This window comes from Peromyscus maniculatus, chromosome 18, assembly GCF_049852395.1.
Source record: "Peromyscus maniculatus bairdii isolate BWxNUB_F1_BW_parent chromosome 18, HU_Pman_BW_mat_3.1, whole genome shotgun sequence".
Lineage (NCBI taxonomy): Eukaryota > Metazoa > Chordata > Mammalia > Rodentia > Cricetidae > Peromyscus > Peromyscus maniculatus.
In genome coordinates, this window is record NC_134869.1 from 4,652,720 (window position 1) to 4,677,690 (window position 24,971).

General features: G+C 42.1%; 1 protein-coding gene across 27 annotated transcripts in view; it reads left to right on the forward strand.

Moving 5' to 3' along the window:
* Positions 1-24,971, forward strand: part of LOC143269220 (uncharacterized) — a 304,878-nt gene that overhangs the window by 257,754 nt on the left and 22,153 nt on the right. For 4 of the 27 annotated variants that reach the window (XR_013045654.1, XR_013045641.1, XR_013045651.1 and 1 more), the window contains one exon: positions 3,038-4,682. The exons of 16 other annotated variants lie outside the window; for them this stretch is intronic. The gene's annotated coding sequence lies outside the window, so the exon portion shown is untranslated. Of the gene's footprint in view, positions 1-3,037; positions 4,683-24,971 lie in introns of those variants that run through there. 7 more of the 27 variants (XR_013045645.1, XR_013045646.1, XR_013045650.1 and 4 more) reach the window with 2 other exon arrangements.

Sequence of the window (24,971 nt, forward strand, 5' to 3'; positions counted from 1 at the left end):
TGTATATGTGCCACATTTTATTTATCTATTCTTCAGTTGAATGGCATCTAGGTTGTTTCCATGTTCTGGCTATTACAAACAAGGCTGATATGAACATAGTTGAGCAAGTGCCCTTGTGGTATGATTGATCATTCCTTGGGAATATGCTCAAGAATGGTATAGCTGGATCTTGGGTAGATTGAGTCCCAATTTTCTAAGAAAGTGTCATATTGATTTCCAAAGTGGTTTTACAAGCTTGCATTCCGACCAGCAATGGAGGAGAGTTCCCTTAGCTCCACATCCTCTCCAGCATAAGCTGTCTTCAGTGGTTTTTTGTTTGTTTGTTTGTTCGTTTTTTTGAGACAGGGTTTCTCTGTGGAGCTTTGTGCTTTTCCTGGATCTCTCTCTGTAGACCAGGCTGGCCTCGAACTCACAAAGATCCACCAGCCTCTGCCTCCCAAGGGCTGGGATTAAAGGCGTGCGCCACCACCGGCTGTCTTCAGTGTTTTTTATCTTAGCCATTCTGACAGGTGTAAGGTGGTATCTGAGAGTTGTTTTGATTTGCATTTCCCTGATGATGATTAGGGATGTTGAGCAATTCCTTAAATTTCTTTCAGCCATATGAGTTTCTTCTGTTGAGAATTCTCTGTTTAGCTCTGTAGCCCATTTCTTAATTCGACTGTTGGGCATTTTGATGTCTAATTTCTTGAGTTCTTTATATATTCTGGATATCAGTTCTCTGTCAGATGTGGGGTTGGTGAAGACATTTTTCCCATTCTGTAGGCTGTCACTTTGCCTTGTTGACTATGTCCTTTGGTCTACAAAAGCTTCTGAGATTCAAGAGGTCCCATTGATTGATTGTTTCTCTCAGGGTCTGTGCTACTGGTGTTATATTAGGAAGTGATGTCCTAAGTCAATGCATTCAAGACTACTTCCTAGTTTCTCTACTATCAGGTTCAGAGTAGCTGGATTTGTGTTGAAGTCTTTGATCCACTTGGACTTAAGTTTTTTTACATGGTGACAGATATTGATCTATTTGCAGCCTTCTACACATTGATATCCAGTTAAGCCAACACCATTTGTTGAAGATGCTTTCTTTGTTCCATTGTACAGTTTTGGCTTCTTTGTCATAAATTATACCTTTGTAAGTGTGCGGGTTAATATCAGGGTTTCTAATTCGATTGGTCCACACATCATTTTTTGTTTGTTTGTTTGCCAGTATCATGATGTTTTTATTACTGTAGCTCTATAGTAGAGCTTGAGATCATGGTTCTCGATGCCCCTAAAGATTGTTTTATCATACAGGATTCTTTTAGCTATCCTGGGTTTTTTTTGTTTTTCCATATGAAGTTGAGTATTATTCCTTCCACATTTGTGAAGAATTGTGTTGGTATTTTGATGTGGATTGATTGAATCTGCAGATTGCTTTTGGTAAGATTGTCATTTTTACTATGTTAATCCTGCCTATCCATGAGTATGGGTGATCTTTCCATTTTCTGACTTCTTCAATTTCTATTTTCAGGGACTTAAAGTTCTTGTCATATAGGTCCTTCTTTTATTTGGTTAGTGTTACCCCAAGGTATTTTATATCATTTGTGGCTGTTGTAAAGGGTGATGTATCTCTGATTTCCTTCTCAGCCTGTTTGTCAATTGTATATAGTAGGGCTACTGATTTTTTTGAGTTAATCTTGTATCCTGCTACATTGCTACATTGATGAAGGTGTTTATAAGCTGTATGAGTTCCTTGGTCGAATTTTTGGGGTCACTCATGTATACTATCATGTCATCTGCAAATAGGGAAAGCTTGACTTCTTCCTTTCCAATTTGTATCCCGTTGATCTCCTATGTTGTCTTATTGCTCTGGCTAGAACTTCAAGTACTATATTGAATAAGTATGGGGAATATGGACAGTCTTGCCTCGTTCCTGATTTTAGTGGAATCGTTTTGAGTTTTTCTCCATTTAATTTGATGTCGGCTGTTGGCTTGCTGTAAATTGACTTTATTATGTTTAGGTATGTTCCCTGTATTCCTTATCGCTCCAAGACCTTTATCATGAAAAGGTGTTGGATTTTGTCAAATGCCTTTTCTGCATCTAGTGAGATGATCATGTGGTTTTTCCTTTGAGTTTGTTTTTTTTTTTTTTTTTTTTTTTTTTTTTTTGTTTGTTTTTTGTTTTTTCGAGACAGGGTTTCTCTGTGTAGCTTTGCGCCTTTCCTGGGACTCACTTGGTAGCCCAGGAGAGAGAGAGAGAGAGAGAGAGAGAGAGAAAGCGTAGCCGGCTAAAGCTTAAATCCAGCCATGTGTTCCTTCTTGAGCCAAGTCAGGGCTTGGCTCTGGCTTCCTTAAGCTCTGACCACGTGTGTTGACTTCACAGACAGGGGCGCTGTTCGGCAGGGCAGGCTGAGTTGTTTGTAGCACAGGCTTTAAGCAAGTAGCTCATGGTTAGTCCGGCCATACCCAGCAGGAATCAATTTCAAGAATACAACGCCCACATTCCCAAAGAGGTGGTGTGGGGAAGGTGTTTTTTGTTTTTTGTTTTTTGTTTTTGTCTTTTAATGGGTTTTGGGTCTGGGATAATTTTCATGGATTAGGGGAGTTGGTTACAAGTTGTTGACAAAGGTTAGGAAAAGGGCTAAGCAAAGGAGATTAGATTTAAGGTTCTTGTTTTAAAAAAAAGGAGGAAAAATGTAAATACTTTACATTGGGTTGCTTTGTTTTATATTGTATATAAATTATATATATATTGAAATTGATATTGTTAGAAAATGCTATATGTATATTTCTAATTGTACTTATACTGTTCATTTAACAATGTAATGTGATTTTCTGATCCTGGAATGTTGTTATTACCAACTATTAGGATATAAAGAAATGAAAGTTAGTAGTTAGACATTACAATAGAACTTGTAGTCATATTAGAATGTTTTCAAGATTGAGAAGATATATTTTAGATAGACAGGTTATCTTCAAACCCTTCAGAGATCTACAGAATATGGCATTTAAAATGTTTTAATAACTTAGAAAATTTTTCTTTTTTCTTTTTTTTTATGACTATGAGACATGTCGGCTCCTGGCAGTACCAATCTACTTCAGAGAAAATATGGGCATTGAAAAAACAGCAGTTGGAGTTAACTTTCATTGTGGCAAAAGTTAGCCACTGGACAACAAAGTATCCTCAAATCAACTGCTGACAAACAGGACAGACAGGACACGAAACAAAGGACTACTGATTCTTGCCAAAACAAGTGTGGTTATGGCTTTATCAAAAGGCATCTTCTGAGGCCAGGACAGTATGACACCATCCTTAAAGTGGTCTTCACAATCCGGAAAAGGTACAGTGCCCTTTTCTTCGAAGGCAGCTGAACAGACAGTGGGCCAATGGCTTCTGTTGTGCAATGGAACAGCAGCAGAAACAGTTATTCTTGAAGAGTAATTAAGCTCACGCCTCTCAATAGTAGAATGGCATTTAATAGAGGGATGTGGAGAAGAAGGTGATGCTGAGATGAAGCCACATACACACATAGCCAAGAAGAATGGACAGCTGAATTCAAAAAACATCAACAATTTCCAGAATTTAAAATCCTGAATCATGACATGACACTAGTGGAATTCAGGTGTTTCTGGAATATAGACTGCTCTCACCCAATGTGAGGTTGAACTGTTGACCTTGTGTACATCCTACTTCACAAATGAGTCTGTCAGATACGCTAAGCCTATAGGCTGAAGATGATGCCTGAACACCGCGGAGAAACCTCAGATGACTGTCCAAGCAGCTGGCTGTTTCTGTCAACTCAAAATTTCTTGGAAGTTGCTTGCTTGTACTTCCTGTTTTTATTTTTGTTAGCTAATATTATTTCCTTCTTGGGTCTCTGAGGGTGTTGAAGATTAGTTAGTTATAGGATAGAAAGTGAATTAGATACAATAGGCTAGATAATGGAATTATTTTCTCTGAATTTGTCAAATACAAATGAACTAGACATTGTTTAGGTATTATTTGTATATATCGTATACAGTTATTGTACTTTTGTATATCATTTTTCTTATGTTAGTTATAAGCTTTTTCCTTTTTTCTTTTTATTAAAATAGATAAGGGGAAATATGGTGATATTTTATTTGTATTAAAATGTTATTTGTATGTTAATAAATAAAGTTGCCTGGGGGTCAGAGCTATTAGCAAGCCATAGTAAAGCAGGGCAGTGGTGGTGTATTCTTGTGATCCCAGCACTTGGTAGGCAAAGCTAGGTAAGTCTCTGTGTGTTCAGTGATACAGCCAGTATTGGATACACATTCCTTTAATCTCAATACCAATCATAGAAAACCTGGAGGTCTAGACAGACAGGCCGTGACAAGGCGGTCATGTGGTTGGGTTTACAACCAATGAGAAAGCAGAACAGAAACACTATAAAAAGACAGACACATAGGAAGTAGCTCTGGTTCAGAGAGGTAGTACCACTGCAGGAGGAAGGGTAAGATTTTAGCTCTAAGCTCTGACCTCTTGGCTTTCTTCTTTGCATTGGTTCTGTGTTTCTTATTTAATAAGACAGTTGGTTACATCTACAAGTGAGGTGGGACAAATACTAGTTATCCAGGGGGGCTCTGGCATTCTAGGCCCCCAAAAATCTTTCTAAATGAATGATCCAGGTTTTGTATAGAACTCTAGAAAAGGAATAAGGAATCCTTGTTGCAGGAGATGATACAGAGAAGTTGAGAAAAAAACAGATTGGGTTCTAGCATGGTGATATGGATTATTCTAATGGAGAGGCAAGAGTTTCTGGTCCAGAAATATTAATGGGCTAGATACTCTGAAGATTACATTTAGATTACTTTTTTCTCAGAGCTGAGGACCAAGCCCAAAGCTTTGTGCTTGCTAGGCAAGCACTCTACCACTGAGCTAAATCCCCATTGCCAAATTTTTTTAATTTAATTTTATTTTACAATACAATTCAGTTCTACATATCAGCCATGGATTCCCTTGTTCTCCCCCCTCCCGCCTCCCTCCCCTTCCTCCCAGGCTACCCCCTATTCCCACCTCCTCCATGGCAAAGCCTCCCCCAAGGACTGAGATCAACCTGGTAGACTCCGTCGTGGCAGGTCTAGTCCCCTCCTCCCAGGCCGAGTCAAGGGACCCTGCATAAGCCCCAGGTTTCAAACAGCCAAGTCATGCAATGAGCACAGGACCTGGTCCCACTGCCTGGATGCCTCCCAAACAGATCAAGCCATCAACTGTCTCACCCATTCAGAGGGCCTGATCCAGTTGGGGCTGCCTCAGCCATTGGTTCATAGTTCATGTGTTTCCCATTGCCAAATATTTAAGGACATATTTTAGAGAAAAGTCAGAAGGAAATGGAGGATTTAAGACTACCAATGTCTAATGCCATCTCAAGACTTTCCAGAATGTGATGGACTGATTGTGTTTGTCTTTGGGGATGTTATTTTTATAAAGACAACACACTTAGTAGAGGGTTTCCTAGCATTGAGCTCAGCAGCACAAGGACACCCCATTGAATAACTAGTCTGGAATCCTTTAATTAAAGTGGAGATGCAGCAAGCTGATGAAATGAAATGTAGAAGTGCCTGCAGTTGAAAGGTCAGGATGAGATGGGTCACTCCAGAATGTTAATCAAGAAAAGTCAGAAAAGGAAAATTAAATATAGGAGGAAGTCTGACAATGTGTGGGAAAAGTCTTTATTTGCTATTGCTTTGATGATTGGTATTACACATCATCCTCAGAGTATAAAAATAGTACAATGGGATCCTTCTTTGAGAAAACATGTCCACATTTGATATGATATTGTATATTAAGTTCAAGTCTCTGAAATCTTGTAAGAAAAAATGGCACATCATGGACCATGTTTCTGGAAAAAGAAATAGAGAAGAATTACTGAAGCAGATTTTGGTTGGAAATATGTTAAACATATATATGACATACAAAATCATGAGAAAGAAAATCAGTAAAACAATCCAGACAGGAGTCCAATAGGGTCTGAATATTGATAGACACAATTATCTTGATGCCTGCACTATCCACTTAATTCTAAATTCAGGCTGTCAACAAGGACAATGCTCTTCTGATGAGGATGACATCAGGGCTCCCTTTCTACCCTTATTCATTGGGCTGTAGATGGCAGCATTCAGCATTGGAGTGAACACACTGTTTACATCACCAAACCTACTGTAATTCCCTATGTTAATGTGTAAGAGAAGAACTGAAGCAAACTGACAGTCATGTCCCAAATAGCAGGCAGACCAGCTTTCAAGCACCAAATGCAAATCATGGTTATCTGAAATATCAAGAGTATGAATATAGCCTCAGCGCAGTTTCCAATGGTCTTTTGTCACCATCAGCTTTCTGGCTCTGTGTTTTAGAAATTATGTAGACAAAAGAAATTACCTCAATAATTTTCATGTATAAAAAGCAACAATCAGATTCATGAGGCAGTACTGCCTAGATTCATTTAATTATATTTCATATGGGAATATAATCAGTCAAATAAGAACACTAACACTTTCTTCACAATTCCTCCCAACACATAATCATATTTTATATAAAACCTGATAGCTCTGAAATGCTTGTAGCATATTACAACACTTGAAATAAAACAGTATCTTCTAGGCAGGACAGGACTACTGCACTCATGAGCTCCAAGGTCAAGCGGTCAACATTCTAGTATGGAAGAGAAAGGGGCTCACTGCCCCCACCCCTAACTGAGAAGCGGGTGGCAGTTGGTGGCTTTTGGAGGAGGAAGAGCCAGTTTACTTTAGGGTGCTGATGCCAGGTGGTTTGAACAAACTCAGCGATGGCTCTAACACATGAGCATATGGGCATGCAGTGTTGCCCTAGATAGATGATTTAAAACAAAACAAGATAGCCGGGCGGTGGTGGCACACGCCTTTAATCCCAGCACTCGGGAGGCAGAGGCAGGCGGATCTCTGTCAGTTCAAGGCCAGCCTGGGCTACCAAGTGAGTTCCAGGAAAGGCGCAAAGCTACACAGAGAAACCCTGTCTCGAAACCCCCCCCCCAAAAAAAAAACCAAAAACAAAAACAAAAACAAAACAAGAGGCATGGATTTAGTAATGTTGGGATTAGCAGAGTGGATCAGGGCCCAGTTCAGAGGAATAAGGGGTAACATGATCAAAATACACTGTATGCATAGATGAAATTCTCAAAGAATTTTAAAACTGAATTATTTAAAAGTTTACAGTTCAATAGCATTAAAAATCTGATACAAACTTTTATCTTTTTATTTTATAATTTAATTTAATTTTACATATCTGTCATGGATTCCTCTGTCCTCCCTCCTCCCAGCCCCCACTCCAATCGACCCCCTATTCCCATCTCCTCTGGGGCAAGGACTCCCCTGGGGATTCAGCTCAGCCTGGTATATTCAGTCCAGGCAGGTCCAGTCCCCTCCTCCCTTCACCCAGGCTGAGCAAAGTGTCCCAGCATAGGCCCCAGGCTCCAAAAAGCCTGATCATGCACTAAGGACAGGTCCTGGTCCCACTGCCTGTGGGCCTCCCATACAGTTCAAGCTAATCGACTCTCTCACTTATCCAGAGTGCCTAATCCAGTTCCATGGGGGCTCCTCAGCTATTGGTTCATAGTTCATGTGTTTCCACTAGTTTGGCTATTTGTCCCTGTGATTTTTCCAACCATGGTCTCAACAGCTTTCATTCATACAATCACTCCTCTTTCTGGGGCCTGGCCATGGATCTGTGCATCCACTTCCATCAGTCATTGGATGAGAGTTCTACCACGATTGTTAGGGTGTTTGGCCTACCAGAGTAGGTCAGTTCCGGCCAGTAGTCTTTTGTGGAGGTATCTTTGTGGATTTCTGGGGACTGCTCTAGAACTTTGCTTCTCCCTATTCCCATGGGGTCTTCATTTATCATGGTCTCTCTTTCCTTGTTCTCCCTCTCTGTTCTTGATCCAGCTGAGATCTCCTGCTCCCCTAAGCTCTCTTTCCCCGAACCCTTGCCCTTCATTACTGCCTCTCACATCCAGTTTGCTCATGTAGATCTCATCCATTTCTCTGTCATTAGGCGATCCCTGTCTTTCTTAAGGTCCTCTTTTCTAAGGAGCCCCCCTGGAGTTGTAACAGTCTAGTCATCCTTTGTTTTACATCTAGGATCCACCTATGAGTGAGTAAATACCATGCTTGTCTTTCTGAGTCTGGGTTACCTCACTCAGGATGATTTTTTTCTAGATCCATCCATTTGCCTGCAAACCTCATGATTTCATTGTTTTTCTCTGTTTAGTAGTACTCCATTGTGTATATGTACCACCTTTTATTTCTCTATTCTTCAGTTGAGAGTCATCTAGGTTGTTTCTAGGTTCTGGCTATTACAAATAATGCTGCTATGAACATAGCTGAGCATGTGCCTTGTAGTATAATTGAGCATTCCTTGAGTATATGCCTAAGAGTGGTATAGCTGGTTGTTGGGGGAGATTGATTCTCAATTTTGTAAGAAAGTGCCGTATTGATTTCCAAAGTGGCTGTAAAAGCTTGCATTCCCACAAAAAGTGGAGGAGAGTTACCCTTGCTCCACATCCTCTCCAGCATAAGTTGTCATTAGTGTTTTTGACCTTAGCAATTCTAACAGGTTAAGGTGGTATCTCAGAGTCATTTTTATTTGCATTTCCCTGATGATTAGAGATGTTGAACAATTCCTTAAATGTCTTTCAGCCATTTGAGCTTCTTCTGTTCAGAATTCTCTGTTTAGCTCTATAGCCTATTTCTTAATTGGACTGGTGGGCATTTTGATGTCTAATTTCTTGAGTTCTTTATATATTCTGAATATTAGCCCTCTGTCAGATGTGGGGTTGGTGAAGATCTTTTCCTATTCTGTAGGTTGTGACTTTGTCTTGTTGACTATGCCCTTTTCTCTACAAAAGCTTCTCAGTTTCAAGAGGTCCCATTGATTAATTGTTTCTCTCAGTGTCTGTGCTACTGCTGTTATATTTAGGAAGTAATCTCCAGTGCAATGTGTTCAAGACTAGTTCCTACTTTCTCTTTTATCAGATTCAGAGTAGCTGGATTTATGTTGAGGTCTTTGATCCACTTGGACTTAAGTTTTGTGCATGGTGACAGATATGGACCTATTTGCAGCCTTCTACATGTTGACATCCAGTTATGCCAGCACCATTTATTGAAGATGCTTTCTTCTTTCCATTGTACAGTTTTGGCTTCTTTGTCAAAAAGTATATGTTCATAGGTGTGCAGATTAATGTCAGGGTCTTCAATTCCATTCCATTGGTCCACATGTCAGTTTTTAAGCCAGTACCAAGCTGTTTTTATTACTGTATCTCTATAGTAAAGCTTGAGGTCAGGAATCGTGATGCCTCCAGAGGTTGTTTTATTGTACAGGATTCTTTGGGTTTTTTGTTTTCCCATATGAATTTGAGGATTGTTCTTACAAGTCTATGAAGAATTGTGTTGGTATTTTGATGGGGATTGCATTGAATCTGTAGATTGCTTTTGGTAAGATTGCCATTTTTACTATGTTAATCCTGCCTATCCATGAGCATGGGAGATCTTTTCATTTTCTGACATCTTCAATTTCTTTTTTCAGGGACTTAAAGTTCTTGTCATACAGGTCCTCCACTTGCTTAGTTAGAGTTACCTCAAGGTATTTTATATCATTTGTGGCCATTGTAAAGGGTGATGCATCCCTGATTTTCTTCCCAGACTATTTGTCAATTGTATATAGGAGGGCTACTGATTTTTTTTTTAGTTAATCTTGTATCCTGCTACATAGCTAAAGGTGTTTATAAGCTGTATGAGTTCCTTGGTTGAATTTTGGGGGTCACTTATGTATATTATCATGTCATCTGCAAATAGGGTAAGTTTGACTTCTTCCTTTCCAATTTGTATCCCCTTGATCTTTTTATGATGTCTTATACTCTGGCTAGAATTTCAAGTACTATATTGAATAAGTATGAGGAGAGAGGACCACTTTGCCTTGTTCCTGATTTTAGTGGAAGCGCTTTGAGTTTCTCTCCATTTAATTTGATGTTGGCTGTTTCCTTGCTGTAAATTGCCTTTATTATGTTTATGTATGTTCCCTATATTCTTGATTTCTCCAAGACCTTTATCATGAATGGGTGTTGGATTTTGTCAAATGCCTTTTCAGCATCTAGTTAGATGATCATGTGTTTTTTTTTTTTCTTTCAGTTTGTTTATATGGTGTATACTTTGATGAACTTTCCTATATTGAACCACACTTTCGTCCCTGGGATGAAGCCTACTTGATCATGGTGGATAATTTTTTGATGTGTTCTTGTAGTCTGTTTGCCAGTATTTTATTGAGTATTTTTGCATCAATGTTCATTAGGGAGATTGGTCTGCAGTTCTATTTCTTTGTTGCATCTTTGTTTGGCTTAGGAATCTGGGTAATTGTAGCCTCATAGAAGCAGTTTGATAATGTTCCTTCTGTTTCTATTGTGGGGAACAATTTAAAGAGTATTGGTATTAAATCTTCCTTGAAGATCTCGTAGAATTCTGTGCTGAAACCCTCTGGTCCTGGGCTTTTTTTTTTTTTTGGTTGGGAGACTTTTAATGACTGATTCTATTTCCTTAGGGGTTATTGGACTATTTAAATAGTTTATCTGGTCTTGATTTAACTTAGGTATGTGGTACCTATCCAGAAAATTATCCATTTCTTTTAGATTTTCCAGTTCTCTGGAGTAGAGGTTTTTGAAGTATGACCTGATGATTTTCTGGATTTCCTCAGTGTTAGTTGTTATATGTCTCTTTTCATTTCTGATTTTGTTAATTTGGATGCACTCTCTCTGTCTTTTGGTTGGTTTGGATAAGGGCTTGTGTATCTTGTTGATATTCTCAAAGAACCAACTCTTTGTTTCATTAATTGTTTGTATTGTTCTCTTTGTTTCTATTTTATTGATTTCAGCTCTCAATTTGATTATTTCATGACATCTATTCTTCCTGGGAGACTTTGCTTCTTCTTGTTCTAGAGCTTTCAGGTGTGCTGTTAAGTCACTAGTGTGAGATTTCTCCAACTTCTTTATATGGGCATTTAGTGCTATGAATTTCCCTCTTAGCACTGCTTTCATAGTGTCCCATAAGTTTGGGTATGTGGTGTATTCATTTTCATTGATCTCTAGGAAGTCTTTAATTTCTTTCTTTATTTTTTCCTTGACCCACTGATGATTCAGTTGAGCATTATTCAGTTTCAATGAGATTGGAGGCTTTCTGTAGCTTTTGTTGTTGAAATCTAACTTTAAACCATGGTGGTCTGATAGAACACAGGAGATTATTCCAATTGTTTTTGTATCTGTTGAGATTTCCTTTGTGGCTAAGTATGTGGTCGATGTTAGAGAAGGTTCCATGGGGTGCTGAGAAGAAGGTATATTCTTTTTTGTTAGGATGGAATGTTCTGTAGATATTGAATAAGTTCATTTGAGTCATAACATCAGTTAAGTCCTTTATTTTTCTGTTAAGATTTGATTTGGCAGATCTGTCCATTGGTGAGAGTGGGGTGTTGAAGTCTCCCACTATTAATATGTGGGATTTCATATGTGATTAAGCTTTAGTAATTTTTCTTTTACATATGTGGGTGCCCTTGTGTTTGGGGTTTAAATATTCAGAATTGCAAATTCATCTTGGAGGATCTTTCCTGTGATGAATATTTAATGCCCTTCTTGATCTCTTTTGATTGATTTTAGTTTGAAGTCTATTTTGCTGGATATTAGGATGGCTACAGCTGCTTGCTTCTTAAGACCATTTGATTGGAAAGACTTTTCCCAGCCTTTTATTCTGTGGTAGTGTCTATGTTTGAATTTGAGGTGTGTTTCTTGTATGCAGCAGAAAGATTGGTCCTGCTTTCGTATCCATTCTGTTAGCCTGTGTCTTTTTATAGGTGAATTAAGTCCACCTTATTAAGGGATATTAATGGCCAGTGATTGTTCACTCCTGTTATTTTTTGGTGGTAGTGTGTGTATACTTCTCTTCTTTGGGGTTTATTGCTGTGGTGTTATCTATTGTCTGTGTTTTCGAGGGTGTATCTGACTTTCTTAGATTGGAATTTTCCTTCTAGTGCTTTCTGTAGGGTTGGGTTTGTGGATAAGTATTGTTTAAATCTGGCTTTGTCTTGGAATGTCTTGTTCACTCCAATCACTCCATTATGATTGAAAGTACTGCTGGGTATATTAGTCTAGGCTGGCATTCATGGTCTCTTAGCATCTGCATTATATCTGTCCAGATCCTTCTGGCTTTCAAAGTCTCCATTGAGAAATTGGGTGTTATTCTGATGGATTTGTCTTTATTACTCACTTGGCCTTTTTCCTTTTGTCGCTCTTAATAATCTTTCTTTATTCTGTACATTTAGTTATTTAATTATTATGTGGCGAGAAGACTTTTTGGGTGTGTATGGTCTGTTTGGGGTTCTATAGGTTTCTTGTATCTTCATAGGCATTACCTTCTTTAAGTTGGGAAAGTTTTCTTCCATGATTTTGTTGAATATATTTTCTGTGCCTTTGAGTTGGTATTCTTCTCCTTCCTCTATCCCTATTATTCATAGGTATGGTCTTTTCATGGTATCCCAGATTTCTTGGACATTTTGTTTTATAATATTTTTGGCATTAGTATTTTCTTTCACTGACAAATCCATTTCCTCTATTGTATCCTCTACACCAGAGATCCTCTCTTCCATCTCTTGTATTTTGTTGGTTATGCTTACATCTGAAGTTCCCATTCATTTACTTAGATTTTCTATTTCCAACATTCCCTCTGTTTGTGTCTTTATTGTTTATTTCCCTTTTCAGGTCTTGGACTGTTCCCCTTACCTGTTTCATTGTTTTTTCATGGTTTTCTTTTAAGGGATTTATTGTTTTCTTCTGTTTTGTCTTTTCCTCTAGTTTCTTTTTTATAGCATTCTTCCCTTTTTTTGTTTGACTTTTCATTTTCTTTATTGATATCCTCCACATTTTTGTTTATCTTTTCCTCAATTTCATTTTTGATTTTTTTCTTTAAAAGCCTATAGCATCTTCATGATGTTATTCTTAAGGTTGCTTTCTTCTGCTTCTTCCACTTTGTGATGTTCAGGTCTAGCTGTTGGAGGAGGGCTAGGTACTGGTGATGCTGTATTGCTCTTCATTTTGTTGTTTGTATTTCTGCCTTGATATCTTCCCATCTCCTCGTGGAGTCATTCTTGGTCTTATCAGCTCTCTTGGTCCAGTCAGAGATGATAGATTCTGCTTTTCAGGAAGCCTCTCTTGGTCCAATAAGAGGTGGCAGATTCTACTTCTCAGAAAGCCACTCTTTGTCTAATCAGGGCTGGCAGATTCCCTGTCTCCTGAGTTTATTCTAGGTCCAATGATGGCTCTCTGTCCAATGAGAGCTGTCTCTTTCTCTGGGCTGGATGGGAGCTCTCAGGGCTAGATGGGAGCTTTCTGGGCTAGATGGGATCTCCCTGGGCCAAATCGGAGCTCTCTAGGTCAGATGGGAGCTCTCTGGTTCAGATGGGATCTCTCTGGGCTGGATGGGAGCTCTCTGGGCCAGATGGGAGCTCTGGGCAAGATGGAAACTTGGGTCTGGTCTCTAAGTCTCAGGAAGTAGCAGGAGTCTCAGGCTGATGGGTGTGGGGCCAGGGCATGTAGATTTCAGGGTCTACTGGGGGCATCTTGGAGAAGGAGAACCTTGCCAAGGGGGCCCTGCCTGCTGGCCTGCAACTGGGGTCGAGTTGGGCAGGTCTTCTCTGGGAACGCCTTGTGCCTAGGGATGGAACCTAGGAGCAGTCTCCCTAGGTATGACCCCAGACACTCACCTCTGGTCCGGATGGGAGCTGGGGACTCATCTCCAATTACCAGGAAGTGGGGGAGGGTCTCAGGTATATGGGTGTGGGAGCAGGGTATATAGATGTAGGGTCCGCTGGGGTGTCTCTAGTTGGGATGGGAGCTCTGTGTGGAATGTGAGTTGGGGCCTGGTCTCTTGCAGGACATTTACCCACCAACCCCACAGCTCCTCAGAGTTTTCTTGAATGTGAGCAGCATAAAATATTAGATAGAAGGATTTAGATTGTGGAGATAAACAGATAGAAAATATAGGATAGCTCGAGAATGCCTGGAACCTATTCCAAAGAACCCTGACTGTCTCTGCCCTAAGGTATTTACAGATACACCAAGGGGTGGAGCAAAAGACCTCCCGCTCCGAGCACAGCCAAGTGTGGACCATCTCAGAAGCTTGCACTTGACCAGTAGTCCAACCATCCTCTCTATGCAGGCATGCTGGGTAAAGCCATGAGGAACCTGAAAACAGGCTCCCACAGTCTCTAAGTCAGGAAGTGGTAGGGGGAAGGTGTCTTGGGCAGATGGGTGTGGGGGCAGGGCATGTAGATTGCAGGGTCTGCAGGCAGGTCTTGGAGAAGGAGAAACTTCCCTCAGAAGCCCCACTGGATGGCCAGCAACTGGGGCCAAGTTGGGCGGGTCTTCCCCAGGAATGGTTAGTGCCTAGGGATAAGACCTAGGGGCAGGCTTCCCTGTGTATGACCCCAAACACTCACCTTTAGGCTGGATGGGAGCTCTGGACCAGATGGGAGCTGGTGGCTGGTCTTTGTTTCAGTTTCTTAATGTAATTTTGGGGACTATCAACATCATCTCCACCACCTATTTCCGGCCTCTAAGCACAGATGTGTCAGGCATCCCAGGCTGGACCTTGCCTGCTCAGTGAGAAGGCAAAAGAAATAGGGCAATGAATGTTCTAGCTCAGCCTAGGGTTTTTAATGTGGACTGGCATTGCAGAGGTACTTGTATAAGAACGGGAATTCATTGTCCACATGTTACAACCAGTGATGGTCACAGTACAGAAAAGGAGTGGTGGGAAGGAGCCATAAAATTTTCCAGTTTTCTCTGCAGTTTGGGTTGCCAATGTGCAATCAATTAATCAATTATAGGTGATCATTAAGTGTCCTGAGTGGCCATTTCTTGGGCTCCACAGACTAGGATCCTTGGCCAAGTAATTGACCCATCCCTATTCAAACTTACATCTACACCCAGAACAGAGATTCTATTCTCCTGTGCAGGGGCCCTTTTAACAGGCCTTCATAACTACTTTTAACTTTCCTCCTTCCTAAGGCACCAAGAATCACTCATCATCAGAGATGAGAGTTCCCAAAATGCTTTTGGCATATTTGGCTTCTGTCAAGGATGAAACTTCTCAGAGTCCCAGTGATACTTCTGACTGTTAGTTAAGAAAGCAACTGCTTACTTTTCTTTGTGGTTTCTTTTTACCCTAAATTTTCTGGATGATTTCTACCTCCAGTTCTTATCCTTCCTCCATCTGAAGGTTTAACCCTAACTGCCATTATGGGATAGAGGCAGTGACAGGTTTGTCTTCCAACTGAATTTGAGTTATCAGGTGGAAGTGTTAGGATACCCTTCCAGAGGGCCACTTGTCAAGACAAAACTCTCCATTGCAGACAGGAAAGGAATTGCTTTACTGGTGTTTGGGAAGGACTAAAATGTCCAAAGTCTATAAGACATTCTAGATGGGCTTGCAATAGCCTCCATCTATTAGACATTTCACTTTATATTCTACAGTTTGTTTCCAGAGTCACGAACCCACAAACAGCATTGACATCCTTTCATAGCTGTTTCATCAGCCAAAAGTCACAATGAAGCCCTCCCCAGTTGCTTCTGGATAGGGAGAGAAAATGTATTTAGCATCAATTAATTAGGAGGTTAAAACAATCATTAGCCTGTCTTCCTTGATATGAGCCAGTGCTTAGGGAGCCAAGGTCTTAAGTGTCACATCTTGGCAACATCATTTATCAAGAAGAATATATTAGTGAGGTTTGTTGTCTAAATAACATTTCATATGGACTTACATCTAATGGCTGTGGAGTGTGATCTCTTGAGATGTTACCAATTTTCTTAACCTTTGGTTAAACACTCTTCCTAGTGTTCAAGACTATGTGGGTGGTCAAAATGAGTCTTTCTTTATGTCCTATCAAGGCCAGTTAAGCAACTAGTCTTCAGGGGTCACTTGGGTGTGAAAGGAACCACAGAGTCTTCTAGTCTGTCTTTTACCAGTTGTCCATCAATGTGAAGATAAATCAAAGTGTTCTCTTTGTATGTTGTAGCTTCCTTTGAAACCTTGAGGAACTTCTTCCCACATTGACCCTCTGTTTGTAGACTTGATAAGGTTTTAAATTCATTGAGTGGTATCTCTATGAACTCCACAAACAATACAACAAATGATCAACAGCTTTTGTTCCCAGGGGACTTGCTGAGCTTGTATGGAAAGGGAGAAATATTCTCCCTTTCTGTCCATCTAACCACATTAGAATAGCCTCCAAGAATGATTAATAAACACTAAGAATATAAGTTTTATACCAGTTTGCTACTTTTAACTACTGTATGATATTTTAATAACCAGATATAACACAATAAAGTTTGTTTTACATGTTTAATCAGTCCTTGAAATAGTTGATATATAATCTTGCCAACTTTAATAAATACATAATCTCTAAATCTCATCCTTTATGTACCTTAAACAACATACTCAAACTGTCATAACTTGCAAAACCTCTCCATTCTTCTTTATGATGGAACCTTCCATGAATCATAATCTTCACATAACTAAGTCCTTCTTTACTAAGGTCATTTATATTCTTCTAACGTTTTCTTTTAAGTATTGCTTCCTTTTTAATAATACCATGAGACATAGGAACATTAAAAGATGTGTTTATAATATGTTATGATTTTTCCCCAGGTGGGAGGAGAAGAAGCAATGTCTGTCCCATCCACATAATTCCCAATGATGATGCAGAGTACAATGTCACTGAAGTCCATCCTAGGGAATCAATGAATTGATTGAGCTTACTTACTGAACATGAATGAAAAGATACTTACAAAGGTTTTGATACTGTGGTGGTTTTAATCAAAATGGCCCCCAAAGTCCTATAGGGAGTGGCACTAAAGAGGTGAGGCCTTGTTTGAGTAGTTGTGGCCTTGCTGGAGGGAAGTATGTCACAGTCATTTCTGTTGCCTGCTGGTCTGCATGTAGAACTCTCAGCTCTTCCTCTAGCACCATGTCTTCCTGCATGCCACGATGCTTCCAGTACAATACAACTAAGATGGCTCTCTTAAAAGTATGATGCTCTGCCTTACTGTAGATAGATTTTTACACAGAGGGTCTCTTTATCCTCTAAATCTCTAACAACCCTGGTTAACATACTATTCATCTTTGGGTAATTTTAGAGGCAGTCCTCTTTTAGCTAAATTGTACTTTGTGTAAATTACTATTTTTTTAAGCATTGGTAAATCCTTTATATCACCAATTATAATCTTCGGCATTGGAGCTACTAGGTGGAGTGCTACCCAGTATATGAGATGCCATTTACAACCTCCTAAAATCAACTCCAAATGGGTCTTACACCAAAATGTCAAAAGCAATATACAGAACTTTGAAGGTACTTGAAACTAGGCCTCTCTGAGTTTGGCAACCTGCATAGGCTTTGGGAGGTTTGTCTAAGAACCTGGTGTATAGAGCAAAAACATCTCCACCTCTAATACTAGGAACAGACTTTGGAGATCGGGGGCCTGGGACTTTGGAAATGGTTTCTTCAGGTCCTCAGAACCCAACATTTTCCACACAAGACACTGTGGTTATCAGTCCCAACACCACTGTGGACTTTCTGTATAATGTTCTTGAGTTACCCCCGTTCCTCTTTTGCAATGTTGTCTGATTAGCCTCCTTTTGAATTTGTATACTTCATTTTAAAACGGAACCCATTGATTTCCATTAACAAGAGACTTGCTGTTGAATTTGGTACAAATCTCCAGCGATTTGGAAAATGTCTGTCCTTAGATTGGGAGCCCGGTCTGGGAACCACTGTGCTGTGTCCCTTCTGCTTACCTGGTCCTGTCACTCAGTCCTCACTAGCCAATCAGAGCTTCCAGCAGACCTGCCAGTCAGATGGGTGTGTTCTTCCAGGAGCCAGGCATCTGGTTCAGCTCATTTCCTTAGGAAGTCGGAAGTTGTCATGTATGCTGAGTCTTGAGCTCCATTGTGGAGTGAGTCAGCTCAACAGCAGCACCATGGTGAGTGAGGGGCTGCTCTCCACAGATGGGGAGGAGCACTGGGCCAAGATGAGTGAGGGGCCACTGTCCCCAGGTGGGAAAGAGTGGCCAGCCATGGTGAGTGAGGGGATGCTGTCCCCGTGCAGTGAGGAGTGCCTAGTATTGGTGAGTGCCTTGCTGCTGTCCCCAGACTAGGTGAAGCAGCCAACTGAGGCTGCTGAACTGGTTTGGTGGATCCTTCCCTGGCTAGGATGGAGCAAGCTTCTAGACACAGAGTTCAGCATGTTCTTGCCTGGTTCTGCCTAGTCCAGCATGGTCCTATGTTGTCCTTTAAATCACTGGGTGGGGTTGTCAGCTTCTGAATAACTGTACTGCCTGAGCTGTATCTGCACAGAGCATTGGGAGCAGATCTGTACTGAGAACTATCCTTGTTTTTATCTTTACTGTGAAATTCTAGTGCCTTTAATACTTATATTGTCAAATGTGGAGAAATATCACCAGATTTGCCCAACTTGGAGGGTGCTGTGCCTTGGAAGAGAAACAGGAAGTGCTCTGGGAGATGGGTGGATTTTACACTACCAAATCCCCAGATTAGGGTCCGGTCTGACCATAGTGTGGAAGGACAAACCTGAGAAGGATTTGCTCTCTAAGTCATTTGATCTCTGCTCACCCAGTAGAGTAACTTTGAATGTTCTGAAATGCAACTGAGTAGTCCTAGCTAATGAGGGACTCTGGGAAGTCTTAGCAGTCAGGAGCACCAGTAGGAGGTAGCTTACAGGTTCTTTCCAGGATTCTCCTCTTTTTCTGCTGTAGGGAGTGAGTGGTAAGGAAGTCCACAAGCCATGACTTGGTGAGTGTGAGGACCACTGTCCCCAGACCAGAAAGAGTAGGTTGGCTGAGCTGTCAGAGCTTCTTGGACTGGGATGGACCATGAGCCAGACTGAAGTCTGTTGCTTCTCTGGTAACCTGGGTAGTGGCCCTTGTCCTCTGAGCTTTGTTGAGTATGGGTTCCCTGGGGAGGGGAGGCTCTGCCATCCTGGCATGGGAGACTACAGCTTGTAATATCACCACATCATACTATGTAATTGAGGATAGCTTTGAATACCTAATCCTGCCTCTGCTGCTTAGTTCTAGGTACATAGTCCTGCAAACCTTACCAGTTTGAATAATAGAATGTGCACAAAAAGGACCCTGTGCTTTGAATGAGGAACAGGCTGTGCTCTAAGAGAATAGAAGAATGTCTACTAAAATGCATACTTTCTTGACTAGGGCCCTGTCTGCTGGGCTGGAAGGGCAGAGCTGGAAGAACTATGCTTTCTGAATTGTTTGATCTCTGATTACCCAGTAGGGAAGCTGTTAATATTTTGAGGCCCAGCTGGGTAGCTCTAGCAAATAAGGGACTCTGGGAAGGCTTAGCAATCAGGAGTCCTAGTGGCAGGTAGCTTGCAGATTCTTTCCAGGATTCTCCTCTGCTTCTGCTATAGGGAGTTGTAAGGAAGACCACAAGCTATGCCATGGTCAGTGTAGGGTGTTCAGAGCAGGTCTGCTGAGCTGTCATTTCTGCTGGAATTCGCATGGACCATGAGGCAGACTGTGCTTCTGGTGGACCATACGGTGCCTGTGGCAGTTGTCCTTGTCCTCTGAGCCTGCTTGTGGATGGATTTCCTTGGGACGGGGAGACTCAGCAGCGCTGGAGTGGGGGGATATGATGCTTGTAGTATCACTGTCCAGTGTGCACACATGGGCATGCTTTTGGTGTGCTGTGATAAGATATTGGAAAACTGCAGGTCTGGTATCTAGAAGTTCTGACCATTGCACTTCTCTTTCATGTTTGTCTTATAAGTGATATCAATAATTTAGAATCTGGTAGAAAGATGAAGATGTGGACCATCTTTCACCAAGACATGATTAAAATGCTTCTAACTTTCTGCCACCACCAGCCACAATGGTGTTTTTCAGTGAAATTTCATTCTAGAGGATAAAAGGGGTTTCTGAGCTGCAGCGGTTTATCAGGTGTGCATGGTGTTGGGTGGGTGGCTAGAGCAGAATCAACATCTCAGGCCATAATTCATGTGACAGGAAGCATTCATAAGTACTAAGAAGTCTTTGTTTCATGATTTGGGAGCTGATTGGTGGCCCAAAAGAAGGCCTGCTATGTGCCCCCACTTACTCTGTCCAACTGGTTGATTCACTTTTCTAATTTATATGTCCATACACAGAAATGAATATGAGCTGCTGAGTCCATTTGGTATTTCTTCTAGTTACATGATTTCAGTGCAGGCCACTTTGTTTTGGATAATCAACTAGGAGGCTCATCCCTGGGAAAAACAATTTTCCCTCTCAATAGTCATTAGTTTCCTGTAGTACTTTGTCTAGGGAGAGGGTCTCATTAGATCCTCCCCCCCACCCCGAACCTTGTATGTTAGTATGTGTATTTGGCCATATTTTCTCCTTCACCTGGGATCTACTTGCAGAGCTCAGCTGTGACTCTGGGTTCCCAGCTCCTGTATGATTCCAGCTCTGGAGGTCCATGTCTCTTCTTTCAGAGCCATGTGTGTGCAATAGATTGATTGTCCTGCTATCTCTATCTCCACTGGTCTTGATCTTAGAGCAGCTCTCCAATTTAGCTGCCAAGCACTTCCCATTCTTTGTCTTTCCTCAAAACTGAGGTCACCATAGGAGTGCCAGGCCCTCTGAGTCAGGCTAAAAATAATGTCTGGCAGGGCATTTCGAGGGAGGGGGAATGTCTGTGAGCATGTTGTGTGGGTGTGTCTGTGAGGGTCTTGCCTGGTGGTGCATCAGTAGATTGCTGTGCTTGTGAAGAGAGGAGTGAAGGAATTGCTCTATTATTTTCCTAAAGATGGTCTTTAGGTATTTTGCTTTCCTTCAGCTGTGTTGGAATATCCAGGGCTTCTGTAGTAGGGTATCTGGGCTTTGGTGGTGACATGTTGCCCTGGCTGTTGTTGATTGTGTTCTGAAGGTAAAGTCTAGGTATAAATCTGGGTTTGGGGTGAGGATGGGTCTAGGTGCCTATTTCTCAGTTTGTCTTGGTTGTGTCGGTGCTTTGAATTTAGTGTATATTTACTCTTCGCTTCTGGTCTATATGTCCTATGGTTGAATAGAGGTTCTCTGAGCCGCAAATGGGCACCTGAAATCTGGTGGCAGGCTTGGCTTCTGTTCCCTCAGGGAGTTTCCATTCAAGTTGGGGGCAACAATGAGGCAAAGAGGTTAAAGGGAACTGGGGGTAGTGTGATGGGGGTACTGCAAGAGTGGGGAACATTTGTGGGCAGGTGACTTATATGGACTTCTGGCAGCTGTTGTGTCCTTTGATCCAGCAGGGCATTTCTGCCCGAACTGGGGTCTGGGACACAGTGACAAGGAAGGAAGTGGGGTTGGGTATAGTGTTGGGGAATACTGAAAGAGTGGAGGAGTTCCATGGCTGGACAGCCTACCTGGATTTCTGAGGGCTGTCATGGCCTCTGGTTCAGTAGTGTATATTCAACTGAGCTTACTGTCCTGTTTTTTGGGCTGGCATATCCTGCACTTGAGCAGAGGATGTCCACTGAGTAGGGGGTAGGCACATGACTACAGGGGTGTTGGCTAGAAGGTTGGTAAAGTATTTTGTCTGTGGGAGCTGAAGGAATGGGGAAGTTCCACGGGTCAGTAGCTTACCTGTAGTTCTGGCTGTTGTGGCCTGCTCATGAGCATGGGATGTCTGTCCAAATTGGAGGCTGTAACAATGCCACATTCCTCTCATTTTGAATGGGTACATATGTTGGAAAGATTTAATTTCTTTTCTTGATTATAAAAGATGTCACAGTCAAGAGATTTGAGTATCAGAAGACATTTGTACAGTGTTGTGACTGTTACAGACTATGAGTATCATTGAAGTTAGTCTAAATGCATTTTTATTTATGTTTTCTTTTTATTTATTCTTCTCTTATATAATACATTCTGATCTGAGACTCCCCCTCTCTACTCCTCCCAGTTTCTACCCCCCACTATCCCACTCACCCAGATCCACTGATCCTCTGTTTCCCTTCAGAAAAGAGTAGGTATCCCAGGGATATCAACTGAACACATCATAACAGGATTCAATAAGACTTGGAACAATCCCTCATGTGAAGGCTGGATTAAGCAACCCAGTAGGAGAAGTGTCCTAAGAGCAAGCAAAAGAGTCAGAGACACCCCTAATATACAGTTAGGAGTTCTTCAAAAGCTCCAAGCTAAGCAACCATAACATATATGGATAGGACTGGCCACAGATCCATGGAGGCACCATGATTGCTGTGATCCCTGCTTAGTTGATTCTGTGGGCTGTGTTCTCCTTGTGTCCTTGACCCTTCTGGCTCCTACAATCCCTCCTTCTCCCGTCTTCAGCAGGGTTCCCAGCACTCCAGCTGGTGTTTTATTAGGATCTTTGCATCTCCACCAATCAGCTGCTGGAAGAAGCCCCTCTGATGACCATTGGGTAGGCATCATTCTCTGATTATAGTGGAATATAGTTAGGAATCATTTCATTGACTTTTTCCTTTTGGGTTGATTGTATTTGGTTCTACCCTAATTCTCTGAGCCATTCAACTTCGAGATCCTTGCCCCGCCTGCAGGGCTTCAATGGGTTCTCGACCACCCTAAGGAGGGAATGTAGGGACAGGAGATACAAAGGAAAGACACCAAGTCTGGATTCTGACCAAGGTGCACTTTATTTTTCTTCCACAAAGGTTTATATAGTTCAGCAGGGTGGGGGGAGCAAGAAGAGGTCATCTGCATAAGGTGGGGCAAGCTAACAGGATGTTTGTATAGGATGTTTACAGGGTGAGAGGGTCAAGGGCTCTGACTCAATGTCCTGTTGCTAGGCAACCTGACTGTAAGATGATCTAGTTCCCCATCTTATTGGGGGTCTGTATTTTTCCACTAACTAGAGATTCTGTCCTTGTCCCTGACATCTCCCCCTTCTTAGTAATAATCTAAGGGCCAACATAAACCAGGTTCGAATGGTCTAAAAGGAGGGCTCTGAAAGAGGCTTTGCATGGAGGATTACAGAGGCCCTATCCCTCTAAAGGTTGTGAAAAGGTCAAGCACCACAGGTGTCCCCATAGTGTGGGAATCAATGGACCTTGCAGTTTTTTGAGGGAGTGGAAATGGATAAGCGCAAGGCTGCTACTGCACAACCGCTATGCAACAGGGCAAATAATCCAGGCTCTCGGATTTTGAGGTACCATGGTTCCCAGCCTGTGCAGTCCCAGCTGCACTCCAATCATGCCTTAAGTGAGCCCTTTTCCCACACACAGGTGCAGCCTCCCCCGAGTGAAGGGGTCTGTGCGGGGCATCTCCTCAGGGGAAATTTCAACCCTGGAGTCCTGCATATCAAAGCAGTGGTAATGAACCTGGATCTGCCTGGCTGGCAGGTCTGTTATTTGGCTTCGGATGAACCAAGTGAGCCAGGAAAGTGCCCAAAGGCAAGGACCAGGAACATGCCTACAAACAGGTCCTAGGAGGGAGGAAAGAAGGGTCGTTAGCCAAGGGGAGTTTGAAAACTAACTCTAGAACCACCCAAGCTCTTGTTCTCCTTTTCTTTTTCTCTTTTTCTAGTCCTTTTTTAACCTTTACTATACTATCTCTGACTACCCCGGTGTAGTCTGCAAAGAAGCAACATTTCTCTTTGAGCACAGTGCAAAGGCCACCCTGTTGTGAAAAGAGGAGATCCAGGCCTCTCCTGTTCTGTAAAACTATCTTAGCTAGGGAGGAAAGGGATGACTTGAGGGCAGAAATTCCCTGTTCAAATTGGGCAATATCCTCATCTATGGACAGGTGAAGCTCAGAGTAATGTTGGTTGGACAGGACCAGAGAGGCAATTTCTGTGCCTATTTCCACTGCTCCAACCCCCAGAAGGACTGCTAAGGTGATGGCAGTAACAGCCTCCTGTCAAGGCAGTCGTCTCAGCGCGGCTTCTCTTCCTAGAGAGAATGGATCTAGGAATTGATCTGAGGAATAATAGGTTAGTCTAGGTGGAAGGGACCTAAGTGTCCTGAGTGGCTTCTCTGGTGCTACCCTGTTTGCTGTGCTACCTGCCAGGCACAGGATGTGTCAAGCTGGCCCAACATGGCTATGACCACATGTGACGTCAGGGCCAGGAAGTCCAACAAGCCTTTCTGACACTTTGGATTGAAAAATTCAGCACTGCCCTTGGAAACATGACCCCTGCTATCAGACTGGACTGGACAAGCAGTGTCCCTGCTCAGCCCAGAACGTGACTGACTATGGGACTTGTATACTGTGTGAAAGGTCTCAAACACAGTTTGCTGTAAAGTTCCCGCTGTCCCCCCACAGGAACTCTGAGCAGAGTGATAACAGAGCTAAAGGGCTGGTGGGGTTTGCTGTGGGTGAGAACCACAGCCTGGATTGCTTGCCGGAGGGACAGCATTTAAAACAGAAGACGTTTCCTCAGGAGAGGGGCTATCTCTCCTGGGCAGATCAGGTATATTTACAGCTCCAACCAGGTGTTCTGGTAACCATCTGGGAGCAGAGTGTATCTGGTCAAGAATGCAGGCCGAACCTCGTCCCCAAATAAGGACCGGGTCAGGGCCTTTCCAACGCCCCATGAGGGGATCTCGCCACATGGCTAGAGGCCGGGTGACATCTGGAGAAGGGTGCCAGTGCCTGTCAGCGGCAGAGTGCCCTGCAGCATCTAAGGTGAGGAAGTTGAGAACAAACAGAGCATGGCTCAATTGATCTCTGGGGGAGGTAAAATGAAGGTTAGAAGACTTGAGACGAGCCAAACAGGTCTTTAGGGTCTGATGGGCTCGTTCTATTATGCCCTGTCCCTGGGGATTGTAAGGTATCCCTGTGGTATGAATAATTTGTAGACTATCACAAAAAATTTTGAAGCCTGTGCTGGTATAAGCAGGATCATTGTCTTTATCTTAGCTGGTTTTCCCAAGGCAGAAAAAGCAA